Source organism: Drosophila montana, unplaced genomic scaffold (assembly GCF_035044405.1).
Source record: "Drosophila montana isolate Dmon_TW-CO22-7 unplaced genomic scaffold, ASM3504440v1 contig_3174_1, whole genome shotgun sequence".
Lineage (NCBI taxonomy): Eukaryota > Metazoa > Arthropoda > Insecta > Diptera > Drosophilidae > Drosophila > Drosophila montana.
The window spans coordinates 25,145-39,721 of record NW_026998051.1 but is presented as its reverse complement, the minus strand read 5'-3'; the positions used below and the strand labels follow the sequence as shown (position 1 = coordinate 39,721).

General features: G+C 38.8%; 1 long non-coding RNA gene across 1 annotated transcript; it reads left to right on the top strand.

The window, feature by feature from the left end:
* Window positions 1–1,280: 1,280 nt before the first annotated feature.
* LOC135431182 (uncharacterized) lies at window positions 1,281–2,213 on the top strand. The gene is made up of 2 exons (XR_010436751.1): window positions 1,281–1,958; window positions 2,025–2,213. It is a non-coding gene; the product is annotated as an uncharacterized LOC135431182 (long non-coding RNA).
* The last annotated feature ends 12,364 nt before the right edge of the window (window positions 2,214–14,577 follow it).

The following is a 14,577-nucleotide window of genomic DNA, read 5'->3' as shown; positions in this document are numbered from 1 at the left end:
TGTAGTTAGGTTAGGGTAGATCAGCGTGATGGGTGCTGCTGGGATCACTCCGCCGCAGAATAAAAAAGCCTCCAAAACACACATCGCTATACGGCCTATGCCGCCAACTTGTACAAAATAATGTAAACACCGATCAAATTCGTGAATTATAATTCGCACTTTATTTATTCGACTTTCCCTCCTGCACCGTCACTTCTTATTTCTTTCTATCCTCGCGGCTTGTACTTACTTTCGCTGAATTCCAAGTGCTCCTGCTGCTCACCTTCAGCAGCTCACAATCCTTTTTCGCCCTTTTCGCTCTCCGGCGAAAACTCTCTCGCAAGCATTCACTCTCTTCTACTCCTACTGTTAACATTTTAGGAGTCAGAGTTGCTTATGATTAAATTTACATTATAATTGGCTCCTCTTAATTCCTAATAAATCCACTCCTTTATTTTCTTAATGATAAGTTTTCTATTTCATATATCAACTACATTTGTTTGACACTTATTCTACGATTATTTATGATTGTTTATAATATTGGTGGGTCTATTGTGACTCCGCGTCACAAAATGATCAGTACGATAAGGTAAAGTAGGAACAGCTTTCGATACACACTTTGGGTATGCAACCGGGTATTTAATAGTTAACTTAAATTTTTAATAAATATAAAAATTATAAAATGCTGATGTATTATTTAGTTTAATCGTCATGTTCTAATACCTCGGCGTGAAAGACGCTGCAGTATTCAGAAAGGCTTAACTATATTGTGATATTGTTCTCGCTGAGTTATACCCACAGCTAACCGGTTGTCTAATTTAGATCCCCCGAGTTGGGCCGGGAGATGTTTGTTTTCATTGAGAATGGACGAGTGGCTCATTTTACAAATTGATGCCAGCATAGCAAGCGCTTTGCTAAATTGTCCTAGATGTTGGAAAACTTTTGTTGGACTCTTTTTAACGCATCTAAAAAGATGTTAATAGCAAAACCCATTAGGCTGGCGTTTGATAAGATAAGAGAAACCATGTTAAAATTTTGCGACGCATTCAAAAATTTGATAGCTATAATGTTTCTATTATAATGGTTTTTTTGTCTTAAACTTTTACATTGCTTAATATTAATTCATCTTTAATGCTTCACACAGGGTTCGAATATACAATATTTTGCTATACAAAAATAGAGCTAAATAATATATTTGTCCGAATATATTTGTAGATATTATGTAAATGTACACAAATTGAGCAAGCATAATAATTTTTTCAATGAAATAAACAACAACCTTTTCTTTATTTGACAGATGGCAATTGAATGGTACAATTATGTAAATGTCATTGATGATATGCTGGCCACTGCGTTCTTAACGAGTGCTCGAAATTCATTAAGTATGGTATGCTCAGCTCTACATCGTGAAACTGATATTGCAGCATCTCCTGTTCTTGTTATGGAGTCTGATATTAAAGAACGGCGTATTGAACTATATCCTAGCATGGATAATGTAGCCGATTTAATAAAAGGCATTATTTATAGAATGCAAGGTATACTTCAACAATTTCCCCGTGTTGGGAATAAAATGAAATTGCCTAAGGAACAACAATCTAATCCATTTCCAAAAGTCTTTCGGGAAGATGCAGAGTGTATAGATCTGATTTTCAACGTAGAAGCTGAAGTTAGGCATCAACGTGAGGAAGTCGACCGATATATTTCTTTTTGGAATTGTCACCGAGCATTATGGGAGACAACTGAGAGTACATTTATTAAGCGAGTAAAGGCTACCGATCTCACAGCGGATGTTTTTGAATCGTTTATTAAGTACTATAGCACTTTAGCTGACGACATATCGTTTGTTGATGCTATATCGCATGTGTACTTCATCCTAATGAATCAAAACTATATAAAAAATTCTATACTTGACTATATAGAGAAGTGGCAGACATTGAACATAAAAATTCTGTTAAGTCATTCGTTTTACTTGATACGAGGTAAGTAAACGTTTTATTACCTGCATCCATTTAAATGGATAAGAAAATACACTTTTGTTTCACAAGGTCATGGGTGCAATATGGACGGAAAGTGATGTGTTCAGATTATCAGTATCAACATGCGAGTCGATCTAAAACAGCCATGGTCGTCAATTTTTGTTTCGTAGATTCTCTTATTGAAATATTTTATTGGCGCATTAGTATAACGTACGACAGTTTCAAATCATAAAAAATTTCTACTTGAATGTCCTTGAATTTAATATCCCTTTGTTTATTTTGTGATCAAAGTGTGTCGCATAGAAGAAGACATCTTCCACCCAATAAGGAATAAATATTCTAGATCAGCATCAACAATTGTGCTGATATTGCCATGACCGTTTGCCAAGGTTATAATATGCTCTTCATATATACCACATGATATTAATATCGGTCTACTATATCATATAGCTTGCATACCAACAATCAGTCGAAAATTAAGATCTGTATGGAAAATTTGTTTGTTCAAAAAAAATGTATTGATCACATATGGCTTTTATTAGGGAGAATCGTCGATGGGCTCGTTTTGTTGTCAGTTTATCGAATGATTTCTAAAGTTCAACAAGAGCTTATGGTAACTTACCCTTTTAACTAAGCATAATTATGTTAATGGCTAATATACTCGTAGAGCGCGTGTGGAGGCATGGTAAGCGCTTATGCCGTAAGATGGCATAAGTCGATAGACGTCAAGTGACTGATCATATTACATTTGGTCGTGCCACTGACTTGCGCTTATGTTTGATGTATTTAGAATATTATATTTACTTTGGGGCTCAAAGGAAATATCACGGAAGAGTACTGTTTCATTAGTATTTGTTCTATTTAATAGTCGGTTGTAAGTGGTTGAACTCCAATACATGCTCCAAAAAACATACAATTTTTATACCCTGAACCCATTAGAAATAATAAAGAGGGTAAATGTGTCAGGCAGAAAAAAGCATCTCCGACCCCATATAGTATATAAATTAAGAAGTTGCCGTCCCGCGCTGTTGAAGGAAGCGCAGTCGGCCGCTGTCCATAGTATCTCGCAGGCAATATGCGAGGAGATTGTAACAAGTCTTCTTACGATGATTTTGTTGGGAGCTTCACTTCGCTCTCTTATCGCTGGCCTTGTGGCTCAGTGATTGTATCAATAATAAGAAAGTATGTTATAACGGCAAAGCCGGAGCAAGTATATTTATTGAAAGTCAGATACAAACTAAAACTGAATTGAATTATTGAATTAGATTGTACCCAAAGGCTGGGCGCATAAGTATCAGCTGCTATATCCGGCAAGCCGAATCAGCATACGCCAACACAGTCGGGTTAGCGCTGCTGGCCGCAGTGGCCGGGCACTGAACTCATGCGTCAGCAGAATGTCGCGATGTCAGCAAAGGGCACTGCAACATTCTTGCGTATTTATAAACCAAAGTGTGTTCTTATGACAAATACGAAGTGCAATTCTTATGAGTTAACTACTTCCCCTCAAGCTTCTGACCGTCCTCAGTTATTTTATAGCTGTTAATGGCCTTCTGTACCTCCTTCGATGCTTGTTTGCAATTTGTTACAATTTGCCAAACGATGAAAAAGCCAATGCCAACGATACTGAGGATGACGCCTGCTGTAGTCCAGTTTTTATGTGACCCGGCGGCCTTCAATTCGTCCTCGAAATTTTGGATGACGCGCCCGGCGATCTAGTTAACATGTCGCGCTGGTTTACATACTTTGTGCCGTTGATTGCGGCCGTTACGCATTCATTAACCGCTAGAATCTATTTGTCGCATTCGGCTATGGTATCATCTTGTAGCTGTAGTGTGACGAGTTGGTGTGCCACCGGGAAGATAGTGAATTTCTTGCATATGAGCTTGACCCTAGGATAAGCTATTAATATATGGACAATGTTCTCGGACTGGAGGACCTTTATTTTAGACGCTTCGGTTAGGCTAACTATGGGAACTTCGACTGGGTGTTTATTTATAATTGATTTCAAATCATCGTGATCACAAATAGTGGGATTTATTATACCCGCTTTAGCTATTGTAATTGTGAGTACCAAGTTCGATATTGGATTTATTAGTATTCTGTTACTTGCTAATAGTGTCATACAAATGCGGCGTGTCAACCAATTCATTTCTTTAAGCTTTAAATATTTCGTTCACTGTGTCGGTGTGTTTATTAATTTGTGTCTGTGTTTGTGTATTAATGACTACCTGCCTATTGTTCGCATCAATTAAATTTGACTCAAAATCACCTTACTTTTTCGAAATCAGAGGCGTCTGGCGTGCTTGCTATTACCTTGAGTGCTGAACCCAAGAAGTCTAAACTTCTTGGCATTCTGTGGTGCACATCTATAGATTTCTGATATGCTCTGTATCCAATTCTAGCAGTTCTCGCATGTGCGACTGAGGGAATAATTTGGATAATTTTACTGTTTCATCTGCTATGCTAGCGAGGTATGTTAAAGTGCTTGAGTGCTTCAGAAAATCACGTTGCTCCCATACCAGTACCTTTCCGTCGATTACTGGGATAAAGTTGGAGTGGAAGTAGTCGATAATCCGAACATGTATAACTCCTAACACTAGTAGGATTGCAAGTCCAATCCTGTAAAAATAAAAGAAGCACAGAATGGAAATTGTTATGCGCTTAAACTTTTAACATGCTATTTTAGCCCGTGTGATTTTTACTTGAGAGCATCAATCATTTGAGGTTGTCCTTATGGACCACTCTCCATAAGAACAGACGTTCCCAGGTCTGCTTGAATTGTTTCTTCTGTGCAAAGCGGTGTTAACTTATTTCCTAATCTTCTGTTATTTTTACGAAAACTTGTTCGCTTACCTCAAATACCCTGTTTTGTCTATTCGGGTTGGATCTTTCAATGCTATCGTGCTGGGCCTTTGCAATTTTATTTTAAGTTCGTTAGACGCTGCGTGTATTATGTCGATGGGTGTCTGGTCTGTGACCGAATGTATGGACCGGTTGTACGCGATTGTTGCCCTTAGTATCAATTCGACTGTATCGTCAGGCATTTTTAGGCTAAATGCTCTGACTATGTATGCGAGTGTGCTGTGAAAACGTTCGACCTGGCCATTTGAGCAACTGTGTAGTGGTGGCGCGTTACAATGTCGACTTCGTACCCGTTTTTTAACAGCGTCCTGATAGTTTCTGAATTAAAAGAAGCTTCGTTATCGCAATAAATTGTCTTGGTCTGTGGGAATAAATTCAACAGCTGAATAATGGGCGGTTTTACATCCATTATTGTGCGAACGCCAGTGGTTGTACTAAGGCGAATTTTGAGAACTTGTCAATGCAAGTAAGAAATATTTTTTGGTCAGTTGAAAAGATATCAATGCGGTGTATTTCTCCAGCGTATGATGGAATTGGTGTCTCACCAAGTATTTGTTTTTTGGGGTGCCTATCGTACTTTGCTTTAGTGCATATCTGGCAATTTGTTACTATTTTGTTGGCCAACTTCGTCTATTGTGAAAAATTGTAATCGCGAAGGATTTGTTTACTATTTTTCTGGGCGGCTCTGTGCGGTTATGTTCGGTGGTGACAATTTCGACTTGTTCATTTTCATCTGTAATGTCGACCACGATATTTTTGCAGTGCCAGAATTTGGTTGTGGGAAAGTTTAGTACCAAATCATGTAGTATACTGGCTAGTGCTGGTAAATGCGTTTACCGCTTCAGTGTTGATGAGGGGCTTAATTGTTTCGAATAGGGTATTTATGACTGTTAAGTTTATTAGGTGGCGTATTTTTTGGCCAGATAGTATGATAACTCGTTTCAATGGAAATTTCGCTTCTTCAAGAACAATTTGACTTTTGAAACAGTTTAACGGTTTTTCAGTCGTTTCGACCGTGTAGGTCAATGACAATTCGCTGTGAATCGCTGCAGCGTCTGACTGTATATTGTTTTGTAAGGCGTTTACATTTTGACGAGACAGGGCATCCGCCACCTAATTTTCTTTGCCTGGTTTGTAGAAATCTTTTGCGTTGTGTGTCCATCAATACATGCCTTCCATCGTTTGATTTTTGCATTCGTGTTTCTATCTGAGACAGCAAAAGTAAGGGGCTGATGGTCAGTGCCAAGAGCTCAGACAATGGCCAACAATTCTCGCCCATTTGTGGCGTAGTGTGTCTCGATTTGCTTTAGCGTGCGTAAAATCATGAAAAAAGGTCTGCCCCCTTGGGATAGGACTGCACCGACGCCATCCATTGAGGCGTCAGTAGTTAGGTCAAAGGGCTGCTTGAATTCTGGGTACATAAGTATGAAATCTTCTGATGCCAGGATATTCCTCAGTCTTTAGAAGGCATTACGTTGAGTTTCGTCAAATTCAATCGTGACCTTTTTGGACATATGTTTGCTCACCGAGCCATTTTCTCCATTTAGAATATTGGTTAGAGGCCTTGCTATTGCTGCGAAGTTCTTAATAAGCCCCCTGTAGTAACTAGCTAGCCCCAGAAATGATCGCAGTATACTCTTGTATCGCTCTGACCTTGTCAGGGTCAGTCTTTGCCCCGTTTTGGGTCACCACAAAGCCTAATAATTCGACGCTCTCTTTAAAGAACTTTGTTTTCTCTTGTACTACTCTCATGTTGGCATCGGCCAAGCATTTTAAGATTGTGTCAATGTGTTGCACATGGTCAATTTCGTTTTTAGAAAAGATTATTGCGTAATCCAGGATGTCACCGATGGCTCTTTGAAAAACTCAACTTTGTACCCTAAATATATATATAGGCACTATATTATAGACGCACTAAAGCATCATTCGAAAATTATGTTCTTTTATGGAAAACTTTATTCTAATTATTATATCTTTTAGAAAAACGGATTTTGTTAGTGCCACTGTGCTCCTTACATATATACAAATTCTTATAAACATAAGACTACTAATTCTTATAGTTTTCATAGGAACGATCGGTCAAAAATAATGTACTTGTAGGTTCTACTTTTTAGTTTATGAAGATTTTTTGACCAAAATGGGAATTTATTAATTTCACTATGCTCCTCAAATGTGTGTCGTGATCAAACTTGGAATTTGGTAGTTTCATTATTCTCCTTATATTCAAACCAAATCCCGTTAACATAGAACTGATATATCCGAAAGCTGCCGATCGATCGAAAATTAAGAACTTGTATGAAAAACTCTTTTGTTCTTCAAGATATCTTGAGTAACCTTGGAAGCTTTAAGTTTTATTATGCACCCTAAATATATGCAAAAACCTATCAATATCAGACTACTTTAACATAAAGACAATATATAAAAATTAGTCGAAAAGCAGTTTCTTTTATGGACAACTTTTTTTTATTTTGTTTTTGTGTCCCCATCCTGCCTCTATATATGCAAAAAATTATAAACATAAGATCACTATATTTTATTGTCGAATATTAAGAAATTGTATAAACTACCTTTTCGTTTAACAAGATGTGTCTTGACAAAACTAAGAATATATTAGAAAATTTATTTTGCCAGCATACAGATGCTGCAGAGCGCCTGGAATCCGCTCCGCTGATCAAGCTGAATCATGTTTTCGATGACAGCTATAAGGTGAATTTGGCTACAAAATGATTTTGCCCAATGAACATTCGCGCGTGCTGCTCGAGAGCGAGACCACGGAGCTGTTGAATCTGCAGCAGCAGCAGCTGCTAAGCTGCCTGCTGCAGCCACAAACCAGCAGCGAGGAGCTAATCAGCAAAACGACGCTACTGGCAAATGAGGATATACCCTATATCAATGCCAATTACATCAGGAGCCCGGACTATGTGTCCAAGTGCTATGTGGTCTCGCGGACCCTATTCCCAATACAATTTTCGAGTTTTGGCTAATAATCTATCAGAACACGGTGCGTTATATACGCGGCTGCATAGACGGCGGCGGCAGCAGTCCGCATGTGGACAGGACGCACATCCTGCAGCCGTGAAGTCTTTGAGCTGAGCGATGGCAGCTTCTTTTTGGCCAAAAATGTGGGCATTGGGCGACGCAATGGCTACTCCGAGCACAAGCTGGTGGTGCTCTACTGCATCAATGTGCCGGAGAGCGCGGGTCGGCTGGAGTACTATTTGCAAAAGATCTGCTGCTATCATTGTTGGTATCCGGATTGGCCGGATCATCATTCGCCGCGGGATATTAATACACTGCTGGACACCTGCCTGCATGTGCTCAATCTGGGAAAATGCGAGTCAGAGTTGGATAATTATGATGACAAGCGCTACACGCGTAATGCCCATTTGAACGCCCAACGTCTGGAGATCTACAAGCAGGACATCTTCAATGCGGTGCAACCGTTGCCGGCGATACACTGCTCGGCGGGCATTGGACGAACCGGTTGCTTTACGGCCATACTGAATGCGGTGTGCCAGCTGCGACAATCCCTTGCCTATTCGCTGACGGGCATGTTGAGCCGAACGCTGACCATGGCAGATGTGGAGGCTATACAGAATGTCCGAGATGCGGATACAGAGTCCAGCTTTAGCTGTAATACGATCTTGCACATCCAGCAAATTGTGGAGCAGCCGGATGCGGTTAGCTTTGATCAGTTGTCCAAGATAATACATCGAGCCATTTTTCTCTATTTGAAGCGCACTTTGGCGCTGCGACGTTTTTAGATTAGATAATTACCCATAAAGATGACAATTTGATCAAGATGATGATCAAGATATAGTTGTAGACGATGACGACGATGATGACAAAGATGAAGTACAAATCACAAATTTAAAGAAAGAAGAAAAACAACAACAACGACAACAAATGCGAATAACCATGGCTAAAAGAGTCTCGAACATGTAAAATGATATACATCAGATATAGCTATATGTAGGGACGACCATTCGATGGTTTTCACAAGCACTTGGGTTCTTTATGTTCTTTTTATTTTATTTAAAGAAATTGGTGAACAAACGTAAACTTATAATTATTGTACTTTTTCCGACATGTATTTCAAAGACAACGAGCTACAGCGAACACATCTTTTCATTGACTCTCTTAGCTTAAAACTGAGCTTCTCCTACTTCTATTTTTATCGAGATATAGTGGATTAAATATCCATAGCAGGGTTGCATATGATAAGTGTTTTAATATTACCAAATGAGATTAATGTCAACATTATACTCGCCTGTTTAGTTTAACTGATTGTAAGTTATATTTCCAACTCCTACATTCGACCATACTGACTTCATTCGACCCGAATGACTAATCTTCTGTTGAATTAGCATTTTTTCTCCCATTTTTTCATATATTCTGCTACAGTTGTAGTTTTCCCTGGACCTTCGTGGTCGCCTACCTTTTCTACGTCATATCTACCATGGCTTTGAATCTTTACTATTTGATATGGACCAAAGAATTTAGGTTTCAATTTTAAACCAGTATCATACTGTGTTCTCTTAATGGCTACAAGTTCGTTTGTTTTATAATTGGACTCTTTTTTGCGATGTTTATTAAAAGATTTTCGGTTTTCCGGCTGTATTTTTGCTATATTTTGCCGTGTTGATTGTTTGTTGACGATATCAATATGCTTATACCAGCTACAAGGATTTTCACAACATTGGTATAATAATTTTGTGGATACGTTCTACCTGGCCGTTTCCTCTTGGAACTCCTGTAGCTATCGTAAGATGCTGTATACCTTCTGTACTGTTCCTTGAACAAAGTTTGAAACGAAAGCTGCACCCCTATCTGATATTATGCGCTTAGGATTTCCAAACACTGCTGCCTGCCGTCTTAGTCGATCTACAACTCCTTCTGCGGTGGTATTTTTTTTTAGATAGAGCCAAACAAATTTTGAAAACGCATCGATTATCACCAGAATATAGTTATAGTTTTTACTAGTCTGTTCAATTGGACCGACATGATCCACATGGTACGTGCCTAAAGGCTTGTCCTCTTTGTCATTTGGTGCCAAAAACCCTTCTTTCTTGCCTGATTTGCTCTCAGATATTATGCATTCTATGCAACTTTTTACAATTTTTGGCACTTTTGACGATAGCTGCGGAATATAGAATGTCTTCTCGATTGCTTGCCCTTGCTTGTGTGCAATTCTAATGATTTCGTCTTCCATAAGCGATGGTACGACTATAAGTTCCTTGATGGGATCCTTGTATAAAATACCATGCCTAACATAAAAATCTTCGTATGTGCTACAATCCAAAACAGCTAGCACAGCTCGGACCCAATCATTTCTCGCTTATTTATTTATTTTTATTTATTTATTTATTTATTAGTGGTCGACCAAACGAGTGTCTTCCTAATTATTCAATACATTATATTTACAATTATGAAATTTAGATGCTAAAAGCCTAGATAGAGAACACAAATTTCTAATAGCATCACCGACCGATGGAGGTGTTTTATTTGCCAGTCCGGCCAGCTGTGCCCCTTTTCACAGCTAATTTTGTCAGTGACGCTATTAGAGCCTACATCTAAGAAGAAGGGTGTAAGTAGGAAAAAGTGCTCTTAAGTAAAATTAAAAATAATCTTAATTTGCTATATTATTTAAGAATATATCATAAATAGGAGAAAAGAAAGTAAAAAGATTGTTAATAAAGTAAAGAACTGTATGCTAGATATACAGAGTGTTAAGTAGATAGGATAAAGAGATAGTATTGGGAAAGTAATGGGAAATCACCGGCCCGGTGGGGGAAAATTTACAGCCTGTCCGGCAAGCTATGCCCCTGCTCATAGCTGGGAATGGTCAGTGACTTCCCGAAGGTATCCTGAAAGCAACGATTTTATTAGGGGTAGAGAAAGTTCGGCAGAGAAAACGTGATGCAAACTATTGTAATTTTTACATAGCACGCAAAAGGATTGTGCATAGCGTAGTCTGTTGTGCACGTCGATAGGAATAAGGGGCGATAATTTCTGGTTGGTCTAGCCGGAACAGAGAATTGAAGACGCCCTAGCAGAAAAGGAGAATCTATATCGCCAACAACCAACTTATGTAGAAAGACAACACCGAGTATTGTTCTACGGTTGGTTAACGACGGAAGATTAAGAAGAAACAGCCTGCTGGAGTAGAATGATTAACCGAAGATTAGGGTCCCAATTTAAACCTCATAAGGCAAAAAGCAGAAATTGCTTCTGAACAGATTCAATACGATCCTGGCTATTGTTATACTGCGGAGACCAGATGCAAGAGCAGTATTCAAGGATAGGGCTAACAAGTGAGATGTACAGAAGTTTCGTTATAAAAGGATCGTTAAACTCTTTAGACCATCGTTTAATGAATCCAAGTACACCTTTTGCCTCATTAACGATGGTATCTATGTGAAGATTGAAACAGAGTTTAGAATCAAAAAGAACGCCTAAATCCTTAACTGTTAGTATACGTTGCAATGGAGTATTGTCGATTGTATAACTGACCAGATAAGGTGTAGTACTATTAAATGTCATAAACATACACTTTGAACAGTTCAGATGCAATTGATTGGCCGAGCACCAAAGTTGCATAGCGTTCAAATCGTCTTGAAGACGAGAATGATGTAGGGGATTGGTGTATGATAGAATAAGTTTCACGTCGTCCGCATACATGAGTACACGGGGATGGGATATAACAGAGGGAAGATCATTTATAAAAAGAGTAAAGAGTAAAGGTCCAAGATGACAACTTGAGGAACACCAGAAGTAACGTGAACCTGTTTAGAGGTAGTCAACCTCAGCATTACTCTTTGGGTCCTACCTTTTAAATAAGAACTAATCCAAAGCAATAGAGACGGAGGGAAACCTATTCGGTTCCAAAGAGATGGAAAGACAGAAGATTCAAGGGATAAATTAAAAAGCTTTAGCAATGGATAAACAAGGGAAGAACTACACTCCTTGACTAGACAACTAGGGATATTGTCAGGCCCAGGAGAGAAAGATGATTTTAAAGAATTTAAAGCTAAAAGGAGAGAGGAATGGGAAATCATAGGGGGAGGTATAGAACTAGAGGAAGTAATAGTGTAAGGGTAAGAATTATTATTAGGACAGACTGAAGAGTAAGTTGATTAAAAAAATAAGCAAATAGGTTAGCAGAATCAGAGTCATTGCTAGCTTTATCCATCCCGAGAGAAAAAGAAGATGGCAAACTTGAAGATTTACGCTTCGAGTTTACGAAATTGTAAAACTATCTCGGATTTAGGGTAAATTGGCTTTTGCAACGAGTTAGATAATTCTCATAGCATTGAGAATTCAGAAGAAAGAAGTTCGACTTGGCTATGGAATATTTAGCCAGGTCTGTACACGAATCAGACTTTTTAAACTTTTTGAGATATTTAGATTTTATATTTTTTAGATTCGATAATCTGGAAGTAAACCAAGGTGGCTTTGAAGAAGTAGTCGAAGGAATTGACCTGGGAATACACATATCTAAGAGGGAGTTTAGGGTGTAATAAAAAAAGTTAATAGCGGTATTCATGTCAACCGAGTCATATAAAAAAGACCAATCGGTTGCATAAATAAGGTGATTCAGCAATGAATAATTTCCTTTGCGAAAGCAACGGCGGGGCTTATTGGCAGATGAGCACGAAATGAGAGGATTACAATTGAACATTGCAACCTCTAAAGTAGGATGATATACATCCTCAGGAAGAGATAAAGGAGGGGACCTAGATACATTAGAAATAAGGTAGTCGTTAACAAATACAAGATCAAGTGTTCTATTCAAATGATTAGAAATTGAATTGATTTGAAACAACGAAAGGTCAAGCATGCAATCTATAAAGTCATGCTGTGCTGAGGGCACTAAATAATTTTCGGCAGTGAAAAGTAACCAAGAGATGTTCGGCAAATTAAAATCACCCAACACAATAAATAGGTCATTATCACGCACTTCTTTAATACAAGGAATATGTTTCATATAAACTTGAATATCAGAAGAATTAGGAACATAAGAGCATGTGATATAAATATTCCGTGTAGGAAAAGACACCTTGACTGAGACAATCTCAGCGTCAGTAGGCGTACTAAAACAGAAAAGTTCTGACTATTCCACCACCTCGAGTCGGCCGATCATTTCTATGCAAAATAAAATTATTCAAAAAACCTCAAAATCAGATATGGTTGAATTTAACCATGTTTCTGAAAATGCGATTATACCCGAATCGAAGGAAGTGCTGGCCATGAAAAGATTTTTAGTTTTGAAATGAGACCTCTGACATTCTGATAATGAATAGAGACTTGGTCAGAAGAAGAAGTTAGTTTTTTGGGGCAGAAATGGTACCCTGTATTGAAGGGACTGGAAGGGTGACAGGCTGGTTACGGTTTTTTGGCTTGAACTCGTGAACAATCATGTGTGGAGGCCAAAATTTGGGATCACAAATGATTGGGAACATATCATGTGAAACATTTATTTTGAATGATGATATTTCACGAGGAGTGGAGAAATTAAATTTAGTAATTGACACGCTAGCAGAAGATTTGCTAGCAATATAGGCTGCCAATGACTCAGAGGTGGTGTCAGACGAAAGTCGAGACACAAAAACTTGCCTACGAGGGGCAACCACAGTTAACGTAGGCGCTGATGGGGCTGCAGGGAGAACAGGATTTGGTGGGGCTAAAGAGGCACCATGATTGTTTTTAACAATCTGGGCAAGATTGCGCGCAGGTCTACCTTTGCGGCCAGGAGCTGAGGGGGCTGAGGCAGTTTGGCTAACTGGGACAGGTTCAGCTACAGGGTCTAATGGGACTATTTCACGGGATAAAACTGGGGTAATATTTGGGCAGTCGCTCGGAGAAGGCGATAATGACAACATTGGAGATAAATCCAAGTTCCTAGGCAGGGACAACAGAGGCATAGGTGTATGGACAGACGGAGAGGGCAACTGCAAAAATTGAGGCTCCAACCGACGATTGGTTGGAGACACGAATTTGTATTTGCTAAGCAACTCACAACTCGAATCAAAACTACTCGAGAGCTGCTTGGCAACGCTATTTAGTTTTAAGAATTGATTTCTCACAGAATTATACATTCTGGAGAAATCAATTTGCCTTTCGATGCATTCTGGGCACGACCAACGCAAGCCGCCGCAGCCCTTCTTGGCAATTGCAGTGATCTTGTCGCAATCACGCCCAGTGAGACCTGCACATTTAGCATGCATTATATTCTCACACAGCCAGCAATTAACAAATTGCGGCAATGCATATCATCAGCCTGCTTGAACGTGCAAGGTTTCTTACAGCACGACATAATTACTAACAGCGTTATAAGAATAAGCAAAAGTTGCGAGAGCGCAGACCGAAACGAAAAACAGTGCACAAGAATAGAGCATGTAAACGCTCAAAAAATAACTAGTCGTACACAAACAAATTGTTTGGAGCGAAAAGCAACAGCAAAAATTTTCGAGAGCGTGATGCACAAGAATAAATTTGCAGCAGCGAACACACGCACAAACAAGTGTTTGCACAGGGGAGCACCAAAGCAAAAGAATCAAAACAGGCAATAACAACAATATGGAACTGACGCAGTGTTTAATATATGCAATAATTAACAGACTTACAGACAAGTAATAAAAGCTTTTTAAATAAAGCACAAAAAATGCAAAATTTTGAAATAAAAAGCTGGATTTAAGCGCAAAAATATATAAAAATCTTGGAGCACAATTAAAACACGTCAATCACTCTCAACTGAGAA